Source organism: Lycium barbarum, chromosome 10, assembly GCF_019175385.1.
Source record: "Lycium barbarum isolate Lr01 chromosome 10, ASM1917538v2, whole genome shotgun sequence".
Taxonomy (NCBI): domain Eukaryota; kingdom Viridiplantae; phylum Streptophyta; class Magnoliopsida; order Solanales; family Solanaceae; genus Lycium; species Lycium barbarum.
Window position 1 is genome coordinate 114,667,280 of NC_083346.1, and position 19,703 is coordinate 114,686,982.

The 19,703-nt window shown below is 35.0% G+C and overlaps 1 protein-coding gene across 1 annotated transcript in view; it reads right to left on the minus strand.

The window, feature by feature from the left end:
- The window catches only part of LOC132615028 (heat shock 70 kDa protein 4-like), a 60,624-nt gene that overhangs the window by 12,949 nt on the left and 27,972 nt on the right, over window positions 1-19,703 (minus strand). The gene's annotated exons all lie outside the window — the stretch shown is intronic.

Sequence of the window (19,703 nt, forward strand, 5' to 3'; positions counted from 1 at the left end):
GGATTTAATAATGATAGGCAACTAACTGTAAGGACGAGTTCAATTTGATTCTTTTCATTTGAAAATAAATAAATTGTGTAAGTGGAGTAAAAAACTAATATTTTTTTGTATATATATAAACTATTGAATTTACCTTACATAAGACAAGCTTAGACATATAATATTTTTTTTGTATATTTTCCTCATCTTATTAAAAAATTTGGTTCCGCCATGATAATGAAGGTTCGTATGGACTGTGGCCTGAAACGCCTAATACCGGAGGGAGGGGCCACTATTGGGAAGAAATTAGATCACTTACTGCTTTTTTCATCCACTGGAAAGTGAAATTGAGACATAGTTCTCAATCCACTTTATTGATCACTGAATCATACATTTGGATGTTGTTAATATATTATTGTAAGAATTAATTATTTGCACCTAGAGTTTATATTAAACCAACAAAAAACAGAGGTGTGTTACTTAAATATTTATCGCTTAATCGTGATTAAATGATATATATTCTCTTTTAACTTTTAATTAAATTATTTAGTTTGATATAAATAGGTAGATAATGTCCTAGGTAGCTAGAGGTCGTAATCATCTTTTTGGTTGGTGATTTTATGGAATAATAATAATGAGCTAAGGCTGTCAAGAATCAATTGGCATTTTTGAAACGATAAGAGACAGATAGATGAGAGAGATGGCCAATACGTGCTTTATTGACCTAATAATTAATTAGTTTAGTACAAATATTCTTTTCCCTTCTGGTATACTCCTAGTAATTAATTAGATTTGCCATTTAATATTACAAATATTCTTTTCCCGTTACGTTTGAGCTTCAACTTACGTTACCGAATGGCAAAGACTGGAAATTGCTACAATTGAGAAGTCTCAATAATTGGAAGTCCTATCTAAAGTAGTTAGTTTACTCCCACTATATTTACACAGACGAGACTTCTATTAATTTTAAAAACCGTTATTACTTTTTTCAATTGCAGAAATACCAAAACATTGTTGTATACGGTAAAAATCGGACATGTGTTAGAACCGGTAAGACCAGAGATCGAAGGAAAAGAGGGAAGATCGTCATCTGGTCCGATTTCTCCATGGCCGAATTGATCGTGGCCGTTGGTCCGTATTGATCGTGGCTGTTGGTCCGTTTGATCATAGCCGTTGGTCCGAATTGATCGTGGCCGTTGGTCCGGGAAATCGTGGCCGTTAGTCCGGGAAATCCTAGCCGTTAGTCCGTTTTGGTCATGGCCGTTGATCCGGGAGATCCGTTACGCGGTTGCCACGCGTCGGTAGCGTCCTGCCATGGTCAACCACCAACCATGCGTGTGTCAGATCGTACGGCCAACCTAATCCCACAAAATCTGCTCAGAGCTGTCCTTTTTATTATTATTCTAATCATTTGTATGGGAAGAGGCCCATAGAGGCACCACTATAAATAAGAGCACATCCCCCTCCTTTGGGGGTTGGCTCCTTTACTTTCCAAGAACATTTATAATAAAAGAGCTCATATACACAATCTCTCTCCCTCAATATTTGATTCGGCCAAGGCCATTTATTTCCATTTATATTGTGCTTCTTCCATTAAGTATTGAACGGAGCTTGTAAATGTTCATGTCCATAGCAAATCGAGCAAATTATCGTTATTAGCCGTTTTATTACTAAATACTCACACGCTTATTTTCCACTATCAAACATATATCAAAATCCAAGCACATATCCTATACCTGCATACAAATTCAATTGATTTCTCAAATTCGGGGTAAACAGTTTGGCGCCCACCGTGGGGTTAGGATAATAGTGGTCTTTGATCTTGATCTCTATCTCACTCATCAAAATCAGAAACATCTATTGTTCGTCTCTGAAAAAACGGACCAAATGGCTAACAGTGGGCAATCTGGTCACGTCAACAACAACGAGATTGTGGCCGAAAATGAAGGCAGCGGGCCACGAGGATTGCCAAACCCCACTGACCCTTTAAATACTAATAATTCTATTACTTTGTCCGGGACACAAGTCCGGAAAGAACCGGATACCCCGAATGATAATATTGACCTGCGTTTAATTTTTGAAATGTTGTAGGAACAGAGAGCGGCGATTGCCGAACAGGGAATCGCAATAGCCCAGTTGCAAAACGGAGGAGATAAAACGACCCCGGTAAAGGCGAAGGGTGCTGCTGAACCCAGAAGAGATGAGGCACGGAGGGTTGAAAGCAATGGCTCCGGAGCTGGTTCATCCACCGAGGTTCTGAGAATGCTCGAAACGTGGGCGAAGCGGGTAGACTCGACCGAAAAAAGGGTGGAGACATACAACTCTCGGGTGGATCAAATCCCGGGGGCTCCGCCGATTTTGAAAGGGCCGGATTCAAAGAGGTACATCCAAAGGCCTTTTCCTCCGAGTGCAGCTCCGAAATTGATCCCGAAGAGGTTCAAAATGCCGGATATCCAAAAATATGACAGCACAACGGACCCTCAAGAACACGTGACCTCATACACCTTTGCTATAAAAGGCAATGATATGGAGGAGGATGAAATCGAATCCGTGTTGCTGAAAAAGTTCGGGAAAACTCTGTCAAAAGGAGCATTGACTTGGTACGATCATCTGCCCGAGTATTCAATCACTTCTTTCGAAATGCTCGCCGATGCCTTCATAAAAGCACATGCCGGAGCCAAAAAGGTGCAGGCTCGAAAGACGGATATTTTCCGTATAGCCCAAAGAGACGAGGAGTTATTGCGTGAATTTGTCAACCGGTTCCAAAGGGAACGAATGGAGCTCCCCCCGGTTCCGAAGGAATGGGCCGCACAAGCTTTCACAAAGGGGCTCAATGTTCGGAGCTCGACGGCTTCGTTCAAATTAAAGGAAAGCTTGCTGGAATACGAGGCCATGACCTGGGCGGATGTCCATAATCGATACGAGTCAAAAATTCGGATAGAGGATGACCAACTCGAGCTTCCCCCGGGGGCCGTAAAAATGGACAAAAGCTCGGAGAGATCACGAAAGAATTACGAACCGGAGGCCGGACCATCGAGGGAAAGGTATCGGCCATACTCTCGAGAACCAAGCTTCAGGTCGGAAAAATCAAGGGGTGGCCCGAGTCATTTCTTCGGGCAGGGGTAATAAACGGGCCGAGTCCCCGATTTAGGTATACCATCGAGGAGTCAAACGAGGAGGCCACGGCTGTGAAACTCGATCTCATGAATGAACTTCGCGAAAACGCGTTGGTCCGTATTGCAGCCCAGAAGCAGAGAATGGAAAGGTACTACAATCAGAGAGCCAATTTTCGACATTTATAAGTAGGGGACTTGGTGCTTCGGAAAGTTACCTTGAGCACCAAGAATCCCAATGGAGGAAAATTGGGTCCGAACTGGGAAAGACCGTACAAGATAACCGGGGTAACGGGCAAAGGATCGTATCAGCTGGAATCCGTGGACGGGCAGCGATTGGGCAACAACTGGAATGTGGCTCATTTGAAGGGATATTACTGCTAAGGTATGGACACCTCATGTTTAACCTTTTTCTTTTTGCAGGAAGTCGAGTACCGGATAAAGTTAGGATCTAGGTGTGAAAACGCGTGTTGCACTCTTTTCCTTAGTACGGTTTTGTCCCAAAATGGGTTTCTCGACAAGGTTTTTAATGAGGAAACAAGTACAACGTGTTACTTAACAAAGATAAGGACAAACGCCCGGGAACTCGGGGTCACGGCCTACGAGTGGGGGCTTGATAGCGCTCGCCTGATCTTGCAGCTCGGATAAGTGCTAGAGGAGTACTATGCCACACCAAAGATGACACCGATCACAACAAACGGAGAAGCTCAACATTTGCTACGGCAAAACTAAGGCCCGGCCACCGGCCATAGCCTTCGGTGTAAGGACCAAACGATCATAATGAATCGTGTCCCATTTCACATTTGCTACGGCAAATCCAAGGCCCGGCCACCGGCCATAGCCTTCGGTGTAAGGACCAAACGATCATAATGAATCGTATCCCATTTCACATTTGCTACGGCAAATCCAAGGCTCGGCCACCGGCCATAACCTTCGGTGTAAGGACCAAACGATCAAAATGAATCGTGTCCCCCCAATATTTGCTACGGCAAAACCAAAACCGGACCTTCTGCATTCGGTGTCGATGAAAGGACCAAACGATCAGAATGAATCGTGTCCAAACAGTATTAGCTACGGCAAAAACAGAAGGAAACAAAATTCTCGTATCTTATACAAATACTTGCAATACAAAAATCATCGAAAGTTCGGATAACGATATCTCGAATGTCTTCTTGTTAAAATACTCTACCCCGATGATTATTGTCGTATTTCGGCATTACTTCATTCGTATACCCTATTCCGAGCACTACGGTCGAAATTTGACAAAGGCAACAAGGTCATAGTGAATCGAGCCAAAATCGTTAACCCCACAAACGGGGACTATTACATCGAAATTTAGTTAAGGCTGAGATTCAGGTGTCCGAAAAATATCGGCCCTAAAAATGCCTATCGTGATTCGGAGACGTCTGAATTCACAAAGCATAAGATAAGTCCCACGGGCAAAAAATCCATCAAATTTCCGGACAAAACATACCAGATGAAGAGAAAAGCCAATATTCAGGCACAGCGCGGAATAATGACTCCGAGTCTACTTGCCCTTAAATCGGACCGACAACTCGGGCGAAGGTCATAACAGATATTCAAGCAAAAGAATAAAGAAAATCAAGAAAAATGCGTGTTCCATTTATGCGAAGGTCTTTACACTGGAAACCCCTACAAAAGCAAAAAATAAAAGGTTAAGTACAACCCCTGGTCTATCCGGTATGGCTGGATCCGGAGTGTTTGGACATTGTCCGCTCGGAGTCGCAGGAGTTAGTCTCGAGGGCTCTCTTAGCTTCTTCCTCAACCCTCTTAGCTTCAAGTATCAGGGTCAGAGGATCCGCGAAACCATGCCTGGCTTGCTCAAGGGTGACCCTCCGAGACTTCCACCGTTCATAATACAAGCGATGAACCAAAGGGGATAAACGGTTAAATCAGCAACAAACCTGAGATGGAAGATGATTAGAGGTGACGAAATGAAGAGAGAATAAAGTGAAGTGAGAAAAATAAAATGGAGGAAGAAAGAAATGAAGCCGTGATTCGTCCACTTCCCGTTACTCCGATAAAACTACGGTCCGGAAAGTGTGGGGGCTATCTGTATACGGTAAAAATCGGACATATGTTAGAACCGGTAAGACCAGAGATCGGAGGAAAAGAGGGAAGATCGTCATCTGGTCCGATTTCTCCATGGCCGAATTGATCGTGGTCGTTGGTCCGTATTGATCGTGGCCGTTGGTTCGAATTGATCGTGGCCGTTGGTCCGTTTGATCATAGCCGTTGGTCCGAATTGATCGTGGCCGTTGGTCCGGGAAATCGTGGCCGTTAGTCCGGGAAATCCTGGCCGTTAGTCCGTTTTGGTCATGGCCGTTGATCCGGGAGATCCGTTACGCGGTTGCCACGCGTCGGTAGCGTCCTGCCATGGTCAACCACCAACCATGCGTGTGTCAGATCGTACGGCCAACCTAATCCCACAAAATCTGCTCAGAGCTGTCCTTTTTATTATTATTCTAATCATTTGTATGGGAAGAGGCCCATAGAGGCACCACTATAAATAAGAGCACATCCCCCTCCTTTGGGGGTTGGCTCCTTTACTTTCCAAGAACATTTATAATAAAAGAGCTCATATACACAATCTCTCTCCCTCAATATTTGATTCGGCCAAGGCCATTTATTTCCATTTATATTGTGCTTCTTCCATTAAGTATTGAACGGAGCTTGTAAATGTTCATGTCCATAGCAAATCGAGCAAATTATCGTTATTAGCCGTTTTATTACTAAATACTCACACGCTTATTTTCCACTATCAAACATATATCAAAATCCAAGCACATATCCTATACCTGCATACAAATTCAATTGATTTCTCAAATTCGGGGTAAACAACTGTATCAAAATCTGTATTCACTGAAGTATAATTTAGTAAATATAAGAGTTCTATCTAACAACTTAAACTTTTAAATGAGATAATCACATACTTTAACAATATTTACCTTGTATTATTAATAAGGGAAAAGGACCAAATATACCTCTCTACTTTAGTTTATTGGCTAATTTTGCCCTCCGTTAGCCTAAGTAGTCAAATATATCCCTCCGTTAGCCAAAGTATACACATATACTCTTGAGTGGATGGAAATTCCCAAATAACCAAAATTACCCATTTTATTAAAATTACCCGTGCCCCATAAGTTTGACCCCACCCGACCCAAAATAATTTCACCCCATCCTAATTTTACCCATGCCCCACAGGTTCTGTCCAGTTTTTCAGTTTAGCTCAAGTTCAGTTTTGGTGCAGTTTTTTTTTGTTCGCAAAGAGTTTTGGTTTAGTTCTGTCCAGTTTTGAGAATTGTTGTAATTACCATATTGCTGTATTTTCAAATTGATTTTGAGGCCATCTTCCAGAATTGTTCATTGTTCCAGTGTTGAGAATTGGTTCATTTACTGGTTTAGTTCAATTTTCCAAATTGCTTGTGATGTCATCTTCATTTTCTGTTATTGATTCAGAGACTTCTTATGTTAGATCTTTCATCAGGTGCATGATATATAAGGATCGGTAAGGTTGTTTGTACTCCCTCCATTCGCTTTTACTTATCTATAATTTCTAAAATAAATTTTCACTTTTATTTGTCCAATTTTTAGGTATATTAGGGTGGGGTGAAATTAATTTTTGGGTCGGGTCGGGTCTAACTTATGGGTCATGAGTAATTTTAGTTAAATGAGTAATTTTGGCTGATTTGGGGATTTCTATCCACTCAAGGGTATAGAGTGGATGGAAATTCTCACCGATTTAACTAAAATTACCAAAAGTATATATTTTGGCTAACGAGGGATATATTTGACTACTTTGACTAACAAAGGATAAAGTTAGCCAATAAATTAAAATAAAGGAGTATATTTGACCCTTTTCCCTATTAATAAATGGTCATTTGGCAACGTCTCTGGTTAACTTTCCTCTTTCCAAGGCATTTTTCTTGTTTCCGGGACGTTGTTATGTGATTTAAAATCCAGGTAGTGGGATGTTGAAATCTAATTTAATTATGGGTGTCCGCTTTGATGCAAAGATCAGTAATTAATTTATATGACTTAGGATATTCATGAAAATATGACTCACCTAACTCGTTTAATTCGATCATAGTAAAAATAATCAAAAAAGTAATTAAAAAATTAATTTTTGGTTAGAACTTAGAATTGGACGAGGTGGACTATGTCCCATTGTTAATCACATCTTAACCTCCTTTATTTTCGGGCTTTTAATTAATGCAACCTTCAGTTCAGCCAAAAAAAACCTAACTTGTTTCAGCCGAAATGATATTTGGATCGTTAATGACCGGTGTGTTTATAATTCAATTCATTTAACTAACCCAAATTCGGCTCAACCTCCGATTTGGCACCCCCTATCTATTATTATGACTGATTTTCATCGATTAAACGCATAAAAAATAGGAGAGGAAGAGAGCACCATATATAAGAGATTGGATAGAAAGAAAGGAACATCATACAAAATAGTGAAAGTTGTCGTGGAAACAAAGAGTACGTTTCCACTCTCATACATGTTGCATCAATTAACATGCACCCGCGTACATGCAATTTTTCCTTAACACTTCAATTAAAGCCTTTACCTATTAAACACTTCAACTTCAGATAAAGTGTGTCTTTAATTAATCACGTATTTAAAAGTTTCAAATTTGACAAGGTGCCTGAACACTACTCTCTTTTAATTTTGAAGTGGACAAAAAGACTAATTAAAAAAAAACATGTCAACAAAAATAAAAAATAGAAAAGAGGCACACGTATGAAAATAAAGTTGGCCAATATCTGTCGAAGAAGAATAAGGATGAGGAGGAGGGAAAGAAGGTGATTTTCTGTCAGAGAAATAGTGGAATAAAGCTGAAAAAAGTGAAAATGGATCGTAAATGGAGTTCATGATGTTGATTCTTATAACAATGTTTTCTGATTAATTCTGTCCAGGTCTTTCAGTACTGAGTCCTCAATGATCTATTAATAAGTGTCACCTTAGTCAAAAACACGCATATTAAGAAATCAATGATAAAGTGTAAAGTTTATCAAATTACCCTTATGTAAAAAAATTATTTTTTCCTCTTGATGATTAGAGGATGCACAAGTAGTCCATCTTTTGATATTGGGAATTCAATCATCATCATTTAGAGTACTACTATTTCTTTTGTCCAAGGGTAAAGTTGAAAAAAACTAGTCAATATATGCATTGGTTTCCTAAAATGACACTTATTATGGGATAAAAAAATTTGGCTAAAATAACACTTATTATGGGACGGAGGGAGTATCTTCTTCTAATAAAGAGCTCACAATGATAGCATTAAACATGCAATCATAAGAATAACAAAATATTTACTAGAATTTTCACGCAACTCTCTCTCTCTAAATTTTGAACAGCTTATTGACCTCAGCAGGATCATGTAGAGTCAACATGACAAGGCTTCAGCTTTAACATCAATCGTTTTAAAATGAAGGTGGAAAGAAATTGAGTGTGAAAGAAAATCCCATCATCAACCAACAAGGGAAAACAAAGAGAAGTTTTAGGACGGGTGAGACACAAATATTACATGGTGTGTGAGGGGATATTTTAAATTGGAATTATTATGTGGGATCCACCCATCATGACATGTCAGCATTCCTCTTTCTACCCCCATTTACTTCTCTTCTTCGTTGCCATTTTGTTTCTCTTTCCTCGCCATTCTCTTTCCCTTTTTTTTTCCTCTCCTTATTTTCTGTTTTTCATCAACTTTGAAACCAATTTTATTAGATGCAGACCAATTTATATGCTGCAATTTCACTGTCCAGTTTTTAAGTTTTTCAATTCCTTCAAATTTCATATTTTTCAGCCACCTCAATATTTTTTTTCCTTTCAAATAATAGAAGTACCGGCGCAATTCCGTACAAACACCACCGGAGTATCCCACCATCTTTCCCTTCAGGATTATTTATGCTAATAGCCTCTAGTTATCTACTTGGGCTGGGCACATTTATTTTCATTTGCCATAGCTGAACCATTTGTCAAAAATTATCAATCTTATATATTGGTCACAATAGTCAATCCAAAATTCACTACATGAAAAAAAAGAAAAAAAAAAAAAAACCTAGAACTAATTAGATCGACTAACCAAAATCCCCCAAAACCATTCTCAAAACTAAACCCTTGAAATAAAAGAATCTAAATCGTGTTATAAAAATGATAAATAACACTTACTGTATTTTATTAAGTAAAATAGAGAAACAGGACAGTTTAAAAGGAATGAAAAAAAGAATTTAATGGTGGGTGATTGGCATAAGGAATAAGATAATGAAGGAAGGAAAGTAGGCAGTGAAAAAAACACAGTGGGTCTTTGATGGATTGGAAAGTGGGACCCGTACTAGTCCATTTGTCAATCAAACAATGCCTCACACAAGTATGAGTTGGCATGCCTCACACATAGTAAAATTTTCCGAAAAGAAAAGGACACCTTATTTAGCTAGAGCTTAGATTACCATCTATTATCGGCCAGTCCTTGCAATTGCCACGGAAAAGATACAGTTTGATTTCGGCAGTGTAAACTCTGATGGTGGTGAGATTAATAGCCTATTTGGTCAAGCTTCTTAAATTAGCTTATTTTTAAAAATAGTTTTTTAAAAGTATTTTTCAATTTAATTAATTTAAAAAGTACTTTTGACAGCAATTAGTGTTTGACTAAGCTTTTAAAAAGTGATTTCAAGTGTATTTTTCTCAAAAGTACTTTTCAAAAAAGTGTTTTTGGGCAAAAACTATTTTTTTAGCTTCTGAAAAACTGTTTCCACTACTCCACAAATTAAAACACTTATTTTCTCTCAAAAGCTTGGCCAAACACCTCACTTTTTTAAAATAAACACTTATTGAAAAAATAAGTACTTTTGAGAAAAAAATAAGCTTGGCCAAACAGGCAATAAGTTTGAAGAGGAAGTGTTCCTAATTATATAGGGAAAAGGACATAATTGGCCGGTGGGGTGAATCTAATTCCACCCGCTGGCCACAATTCTTTTAAACCCAAATTATACTCACTAAACTAATCTCATCCATTAGCCAAAACTTAAATAAGACAATTTTCAAATAAAAACCCAAACACAAAAATATTTGAGGCGATTTTTATATATAATATGTGTCATTTATGTATAAAATATGTATCAGTACCTATTTGTAATGTATAGAAACTGTATAAAATATGAATCACTAAGGTATGTATCATTTTTGTATATAATATGTATCATTTGTGTATATAATGTGTATATATATAATTCCAACATGTGTATATAAACTGTATCGGTGTACCACACATATAAAAAATGTATAATAGAAACCGTGTCATTGTGGTATATAATATGTATCACTATTATATATGTAAAAAAAATATCATATCATTATTGCATAATATGTGTATAATAAATGTATTATTATCGTATAATTTATGTAAAATAGATGTATGATTAATTCCAGCATATGTGTATAAAATGTATAATTATTATATATAAAGTGTATACATAATTCCAACAGATGTATATATGCTTTAGCAGACCTTTAGTGGCGACTTAGTCGCCACAAAAAGTCTTTTTTTTCCTTTTTTTTTTTTTTAAAGAGCTTAGGTGTTGGGCCGGCCAGCCTTAGCATTATTTTGGGCCGACCGGCCATTTTTTGGCATTATTTTGGACCGAACGGACACCTAGTGAAATTAAGCCCAAACAGTGATTAAATATGAAATTAGTTTGGCTGAATGGACACACAGTGTTCTTTTCCCAATTATATACTGCTCCTTGTTTACAGAAGGACTCTTGTATTGTCATTACAAAATTGAGTCGCCTTTAAACTCTATATATAAATCAGAGAATCTATAATAGCGCTAATATATTGGTTTCTTATCTTCTATCCTTTAATTTTTATATAGTTATACATACGGTAAGTAGGAAATCTAAAAAAAAAACATCCTTGAATGATCAACTAGGTGATCACTATTATATATTAAGTTCTTGTCCATCTGTAATATTCTTTGGCCATTTTTATTTAATTTATCTCGGAAGATGTTTCTTATAAAATAATAGCTATAAATATATTTTAATATAATACTAGTATGTTTTATGAATTAAAAAATTGTTTAGGCCCTTGTAAACAGGACCTCTTGGAGCAAAAACAAGATTTTCATTCTGACGGGGTTGGCTTCAGAAACAAACAAATCATCAAAGCGTTAGTAGTGATGAGATTTATTTATAATTTGAGGCACAATTTTCGAATATCTTTTGACAAATTTTAGATATTTAGATGGTTTGATGTTCAAAGAAAAGGATGGTAAGCAATTTACCAGCTGATATCATCTTTAACAAATTTGCATAATTTAAACTTTTGTTGTTCCTATAGAACTTTTATGAAATATTGATTTGAGAAATAAAACATATGCAGTCCATGAAATATAATTCTGCTCCGTATAGTTTTGTAAATTTTTGAAGCAGTCATATCGTATCTGTGGATTAGGGCGAATCTACAGTTGAAGTTATTGATTCAGCATGATCTAATAGTCTTGGCGAAGACAGATTTATATTAAAAAATTCACTTAATACGTATAAATAATTTACTCAGATGGCGATAAGCAAAATGATTATAGTGATGTTATAAATTGAAACACTGGAAAAAAAAATTATAAATCGAAAAACTAGAAAGCAAATCAAAGAGAGAATTAACAATAACTCTATGTATTGATCCTTGCATTGAGTTAAAATAGAAGACTATGTCATTGTTTTTAGAGAACTAAAAGGAATAGAATAAGAAGAATGTGATATTTACCTTATATAGATCCCAGACTAAAAAAGAAAGTAAATATTCTACCATTAATGTAGATAATAAAGTAGAAGAAAAGCAAATTTTAGCATTTTCCCTCAAACTCTACAAGCTTTTTGTAATAGTTCTGATAGTTCTAGTTCTTGGAGTTCTAGATTAGCTCCCAGCACCTTATGCTTCTACTGACTTGCACACTCTGGTAACTGTTGGCAAAATAATCTGTATAAGTTTAAATAAAGTTTTGGAATCTATAAAACACTTAGGAAAACCAGATTACACAATCTGTAAAATTTTAAAATCAGGAAATTACAGAAACTGGAAAATGAACAGAAACAGTGTTAGAAAAATATTTTCAGAATATAATCGAGCCCACTTAGTTCAAAGTGTGTCCTTAAGGAAATTATTCCCCTCACAGTACTCGAGGTTGATGGAATATCCCCTCCCAGGATAGAACGATTATCTTACCAGAACAGTAGTACTCCAAATTCTGGTAGCAGCGAACCACTCAATGGCAGTATATCGCACAGAAAAAAAAACTTTTAAGAAGAGTAAAATTTCAGAAAATTTCAGAAAATTCGTAAGGAATATTTGAAGGACTGAACAGATTTATATAGTCATTGCTCTGGTTTAGTGAAAAGTTGCAACCTTTGAGTTGCACCTTTTCAGTTTAGTTGCATCTTTTCAGAAATATTTTCCATTCAACTTAATTAAAACCCAACAGTAACTCCTAAGGAGACCTTGAACTCTGATGTGCTCCTATTGTCTTCAGCTCCCTGTACTTTTTTGACGTAGTTTAGTGTCAGTATAATCAATTTCACCAAAAAAAAAAAAAAGTTTGAACACTAAATTCTTCTTCTTCAACGCCTTGTAAATTGCTCTCTAGCTTCTTCTTGACTGACCAATTCTGATGGTTTGTCATCAATAAAGATTTGTGAAATTTTCAATATATGTATTCATTGTTTAAAACAGGTATGAATTAATGGTTAAAAAATCGTATTGGTTGAAAACGCCCATGCCTCGAAAATAAGCATGGGTTAAAAGTTGATATTGAGGCTCATGCGTTAAATATAAGCACGAGTTACAAATGACATTTCATGATTTAAAAGTAATCCTAGGTTGAAAATTGATATTGGGGTTGTGCGTTAAAAATAAGCACGGGTTAAAAATGAGTTGAAAAATGCTCTTTTGATCTAACAAACTCACAAGTTCATTAAGATCAATGGAGGTTCTGATACCACTGTTATGAAATCGAAAAACTAGAGATAAAATTGAAGAGAGAATGAATGATAACTCTTTGTATTGATTTCTGCATTATTTCTTGCATTGAATCAATATAAGAATAATATCACTATTTAGATAATTAAAGGGAATAAAATAAGGAGAATATGATATTTTTCTTATACTAGATATTAAAATAAAAGAAAAGAAAATATTTTGCAATTAATAGCACTCAAGGTGTGGCCTAGTAATCAATGAAGTGGATTGAGCATCATGAGGTCTCAGGTTTAAATCCAAATAGAGGAAAAACACTGGGTGATTTCTGAAGTTATTGTAAATCATCAACTTAAAAAGAAGTAAATATTCTTAGACTAAAAAAGAAAGTTGTTATAAATATTATTATAATATTATGATGTCTATCTTTAGGAGGAATTTTAGGGTTTGTGACTTTGGCACCAAGTCAATTCTCTCCTATAAATAGAGGGGTTCTCTTCATTGTATTTCATCCCTTATAAGAAATAAGAACCCCCTTCTCTCTTTCTCTACAATATTCTTGTTCTTTACTTTATTATTTTATAACACGTTATCAGCACGAGTCTCTAATTTATCGAGTGGAATTTGATTGTCTTCCTTACAAGGTGGAAACCCCGTCGATGCACTGTTGTTCCGGTGAAGAAGATAAAATCATCACATACATCGAGTGTTTTGGTCAATCCTAAAGAATCAAGATCTGGACGTGGTTAAGGTTTTTATATTCCATCTTTTGCTACTTTGTGTTGCTATAAATAAATACATCTAGGTATATATCTGATTATCCTACTTACGTGAACATGATCTTCTTTTGGGTATAATGATATCAATATATTATGTGAAGGATTATTTATAATGATCTAGTACTTATTGAAAGAGTACTTACTGGAAAGCCATTAATAAAAACGATGTGAGTCTTATTGATATTAGCAAGTCATTTGTTGTCAGTTGCCGAAAATAAATTATTTCCGTTGTTATGGCACTAACTTTATGGTTCGCGTGAACTCCAGCAGAGTTCAAAATAATTGTACAACCAGAAGTGATAATATTTTCATTGGCTTATTGTGACTATAAAGGAAGATATGTCAGAGAGAAATCCTCTATAATTATGTCTTGATTTGCTCCTGAAGTGGCAATATCTTAGAAGAGGTTCTAAGTGATCATAATTTTATTTTGTTAAGGCACGTTTAGATGATTATGTTTCATTCTTAAGAATAAGAACTTTTGATAAATGTTATAAATATGGATCCATTTTCTGAAGTGAATGTGATGATATTTAATAAAGATCATAAATGCCAACGTGCTATTGTTTGTGAAAATAAATCAAGCCTTATATCCCACACAGGTAAAGTAATTCTATCTTTTAGGTAGACTTGCAAATTGAAAAAGTAATAATTAATCTTTAATATATGGGATCTCATATATGTTTTTGATATTGGTACAAAATGTACATGTCTTCGTAACAGCATCTGGATATGATTTTCTTCCTGTACAGTGGTGCTTTACATAACATTTGAACTTCTGGAAATTTATTTACTCTAAGTAAATGTATTGCGCAGGTATTTTTTTTTTTTTTTCTTATAAAAGGTTTCTGCGGGATTTTTTTTTTTTTTTTTTTTATATTTGCAATCTGTTATCATATATTCTTGGAACAATAAGTGCAAACACGATCTTTTAGCGATCGTCCTTCATAGTAAAGGAAAGAAAGAGAACTGGATATTATTATGTTTATTTTCCTAATAAAGGTTTTTAATGATTTTATCAATTCTGTAAATATACATAATCAGATTGGTGAAGTTAACATGCGTATTTGTTCATAAGCTTAAATTATTAGGCAACTGAAAACTCAATATTGTCCAATTTTGAGTAATTTTCTCATGAAATTATCGTGCGAATATTAAAAGATGCCACAAATTTTATACCTTGTAATGATTCTAGATATATGTTATTTGAGGATAATACGCATCAAGTTGTTAGTATACTGCTTACTTGTCTTATATTATAACCTCACAAAAAGACTACGAGATACTTGAACATCTTTCACCAAGACTCCAAGGTCTGATTCTCTTTTGGCTTTCTTTTATATTCGTTCTGTGTTACTAACATATCTTGTACAGACTTGCTGGACTCCTCGTGGTAGAGACATTTCTATTTTTTTTAAAAAAATTACTTAATCATCATAATTTGATAATTTACAATTGGCCTATTATGTCATTGGTTGAGGGTAAGACGGTAGATTCAAGTCTCATCGTATTATGGTGTAACACGTCTTTATATGGGTAAGACGTTGGGTTTTGAGTCCTAATGCACCATAATGATGAATAAGGCAAAATAATGTGATTTTGATGAAAAATATTGAATCATATCCCACTGTATATGCTCCATTCCTTGAAGTGAATGTGGTAGCAAAGCATAATAAGTCTGAAATAAGACAAATAGTCAAATGAATGATCATGGGCATGGAACGAAAAATAGTCATCATTGTAATGATATTTAGTAAAGATTATAAATACGGACATGTGATTGGTTGTGATGTCATCACGAGTCACCTCCAGAAGAGGTAGAATGATTGAGAAAAAAATATTCTAAATATTCTATGATTTACTCCCGAAGTAGTAAACTCAGAAATCTGCTCCTGAAGTAGCAAACTCATAAATATGCTCCCAAAGTAGCCAATTTTGAACTCTACTATTGTCTTTACATGTCCAATTGCTACTATTGTCTATTTCATGACACCGGCAGTATCTAACTAAAACTCTTTTATGATACCAGAAGTATCTAAGCAATATTTGGTAGTACAAAATTAATGATCAAGGTCTCCAGAAGAGCTGACTATTTATCTAGAAGATCATGGCACTAGTAGTGTCCAATATATGCGATTACGGAGAATAAATTAAAGGCTCCAGAAGAGCTTATATAGTATTATGTCATTCGTTTTAGATTATAATATACGAAAGCATTATGATCGAAACACAAGTTGTAGTAAACTCGAAGTTTGCTAAAGTAAATGGCTATCATATTGAAGCTATAAACGATTGGAGGATTGAATATCTTGAAAATTATAGTGGGTAAGAAATATGTATATGAATGGTTACCCTCTTTATTCTCCAAATTGTACTATACAAATATAAGCATGATGAATCACATGGTAAACCAGAAGTTTATCGATGCGGAAAAGAATTCATGTCATAGTAAATCAGAAGTTTACTAAAACAAATAGCACATGGCATGGCAAACCTGAAGTTTACTAGTATAGATAATTTTATTAGTTGGCATGAGCAATTTGGCTAGCCGATTCAAATATGATGTGCAGATTGAATATTCAACATATATTGAAGAACCAAAAGATTCTTCAAGAATTTATTTTTGTTGCTTGTTCTCATGATAAGTGGATTATACTGGCTAATGTTAGGATTGAATTTCCCAAATTCTGAAAATATAGAAAAGGTGAATATGGGTCCGTTCACCTGTTATGTGATGTCTTAAATAGATGCATCGATAAGACAGTCACATGTGCGTTTATTGTCAACCTGCAGTTTGACATATGCAAAGTTACTTGCTAAAAAATGATTGAGTTGAGAGCGCAATTTTCAGATTATGTAATCAAGATAATTCATCTTGTGAATGCTAGTTTATATCCAAGTTGGTTTGGCATTGAATGCCTCCGATAAAAAGCTAAACCGTTGCTTATGAGAACAATGCTTCATGTGCTGAATTATGATAAATTCTCTCCTCATAATTGGTTCAGGGTTAGGAACCATATATTTCAATCTAATAGTTTTTATGTGTGGTATATGATTAATTAATCTACCATGATGCACAAAGATGGATTCCCCCAAAGAAGATGGGATATATGTTAGTTTTTCTAACATAGGGGGAGAGAATAAGCAGCTGAGGAATATGTTATGAATTATCATTAGTATGATCTTCACTCAAAAGATAATTCAACTCAAATGCTAGAAGCATTTGCTGACACGAAATTAATTTCTAATTTCAGCTGAAAAATGCTCCTATTAAATTCATGTCCCTGAAGGACATAGTCTACAGCATGCATGAAGCGTGGTAGACTAATCGGTTCCAAACACAATAATTATTGAAAAGAAAGAGGAGCAAATGGTCAATGATCATTATTAGGAGGCAATGTGCTCTTGAAGAGCCTACGACATAATACTTCATGAAACCTCATGAGAGGTTTAGGTACCTAAAAATAATGGAAGTGATGAGATCTCAATCAGTTATGTCCTATGGCAAACCGATACAAGATAATATATCGTCGACGATATCTTTGGTACAATATAGCGCAATATTGTAAAAGATTGTGAGGATCTAAATTCTACGTCTATTAAAGCATGCTGACGTAGAAATTATTATCAAGTGAAATGACGCATCTTGGTAAGCATAAAGCTTATTTGACCTGCTGTCTAGACACCAGAAGATGTCATACCATTTAAATAGAAATAGATGTTATCACATCCTATATGAATTACTTGACAAAATTATATGAAAATTCCTGAAGAATTTTAAATGCCTGAAGCATATACAAGTTGCAGAAATTTGTTCATAATTCTTATATGAATTAAGTCAAGCAAGGTGAATGTGATTTAATCACCTTAATGAATGTTTAATGATTAAGGGTCTATTTATCCCTACGTTTTTGTGGAAATCAAAATCTGTCATATTGTTAGTGCAAGTTGATGACTTGAGAATTATTGAAATTCTTGAAGAGTTTTCAAAAGAAATAGATTATCTACTGAAAGAAGTTGAAATGAGAAACTTGCAGAATTTTTGGGTCTTGAAGTGTCATATCTTTATGCAATTAATGCATTTATATATTTTGCTATGACTAAGGGATTATGGTCATACGATGTTGTTCTACATGACAGTGAAAATCATATAAAGATAACATCTGATTATAAAGCAAGTCAGAAATGCACTTGGAGTGATTTCAACAATATTATATACCGATGCAACTCTATCCAAAGATTGAAGATGCAACAACATACATAGCCCAACTAAAGAGTGGATTCATGAAATGACAAAGCTTATTTCACCAAAGTTGTTCTTCACACACGAGCTTCAGAAGAATGGTGATATCAACATGCAACAAATTCATTCAAGTGATAATATGGTTGATTTGTTCGCCAAGTCTCTATCAACTACAATTTTCGAGAAGATGGTTCACAAGATTGGAGTGTGAAGATTCAAGTTTTTGGATTGAAGTTCTCATCAGGGGGAGTTAATACGCGTTGTACTCTTTTTCCCTTTCAAGGTTTTTGTCCCATTGGGTTTTTCCTTGTACGGTTTTTAATGAGGCAACCAAATAGCGTATTATTAGAAATGTGTACTCTTTTTCCTTCACTAGATTTTTTCGCATTAGGTTTTTCTAGTAAGGTTTTAACAAGGCATATTATCTATCGAAATAGACATCAAGGGGGAGTGTTATAAATATTATTATAATATTGTGATGTCTATCTTTAGGAGGAATTTTAGGGTTTGTGACTTTGTCACCAAGTCAATTCTCTCCTATAAATAGAGGGGTTCTCTTCATTGTATTTCATCCCTTATAAGAAATAAGAACCCTCTTCTCTCTTTCTCTACAATATTCTTGTTCTTTGCTTTATTATTTTATAACAAAAGTAAATATTTTACCATTAATATAAATCATACAGTAGAAAAAAAGTAATGCTTTTAACACAAAACCCATAGATTCTGAATCAATCTTTACCATCCGCTTGATTAAGTGCTGAAGCACATTGAGATAGCATAATTAATCACAAATTGGTAGAGAAAAAAGGTGAACGATGTGATCAATTGACATGATATTATCTCTTATTGATAAAATTCAAATAAATAATGACCAATCCAAACACACAACATGACTCACAGGAAAAAGAAATACCTTAAAATTTAAAGAAGAGCAATTTTATTGTAACAAAATACAAGCTCCAAACTCTCGAAAAAGAAAATTTAAGTTGAGAAATACAGACTTGAATTGAAAATTACGTAGAAAATTACAAGAATTTTCTGTTACCGCAAATTTTAACAATGTCTATTGTTACATAACTTTAAAAATAGCCTAAAACTTAGAAAGTTTATCTCAAGTCACGAACAAGTTTGCCCTATGGCAACAACATTTTGTATAGGAGTTTCGTACTTTGATAATGATATTAGATAGATAGATGTGTTATGTTTTTCAATTGATAGTTTATTTATGATAAAAAGCCCAAAATGTATTTAATGTACTTATTTCATCATTTCTAAGATAGGCTTTCATATTCCTCATAACTCAAGAAAACACAGACGTTCATTTATAATTAAAGAAGAGTTTAGAACTAGTTGAACACATTTAATGTTTTACTACTTTCAAAAGAACTACGTCTTTCATCATTCGTTCCGAAATCAAATACTCCCCCGGATAAAAAGGAGTGTCCACATAGTCATTTGCACACCCCTTAAGAAAATACTAATTACTAGAAAAAAATAAGTAATTTGACTAAACTGCCCCTAATTAAATAAATATTGGGATTTGATCACATAACACTGAAGAAAGGCAAATATGAAAAAATAAGGTTAAT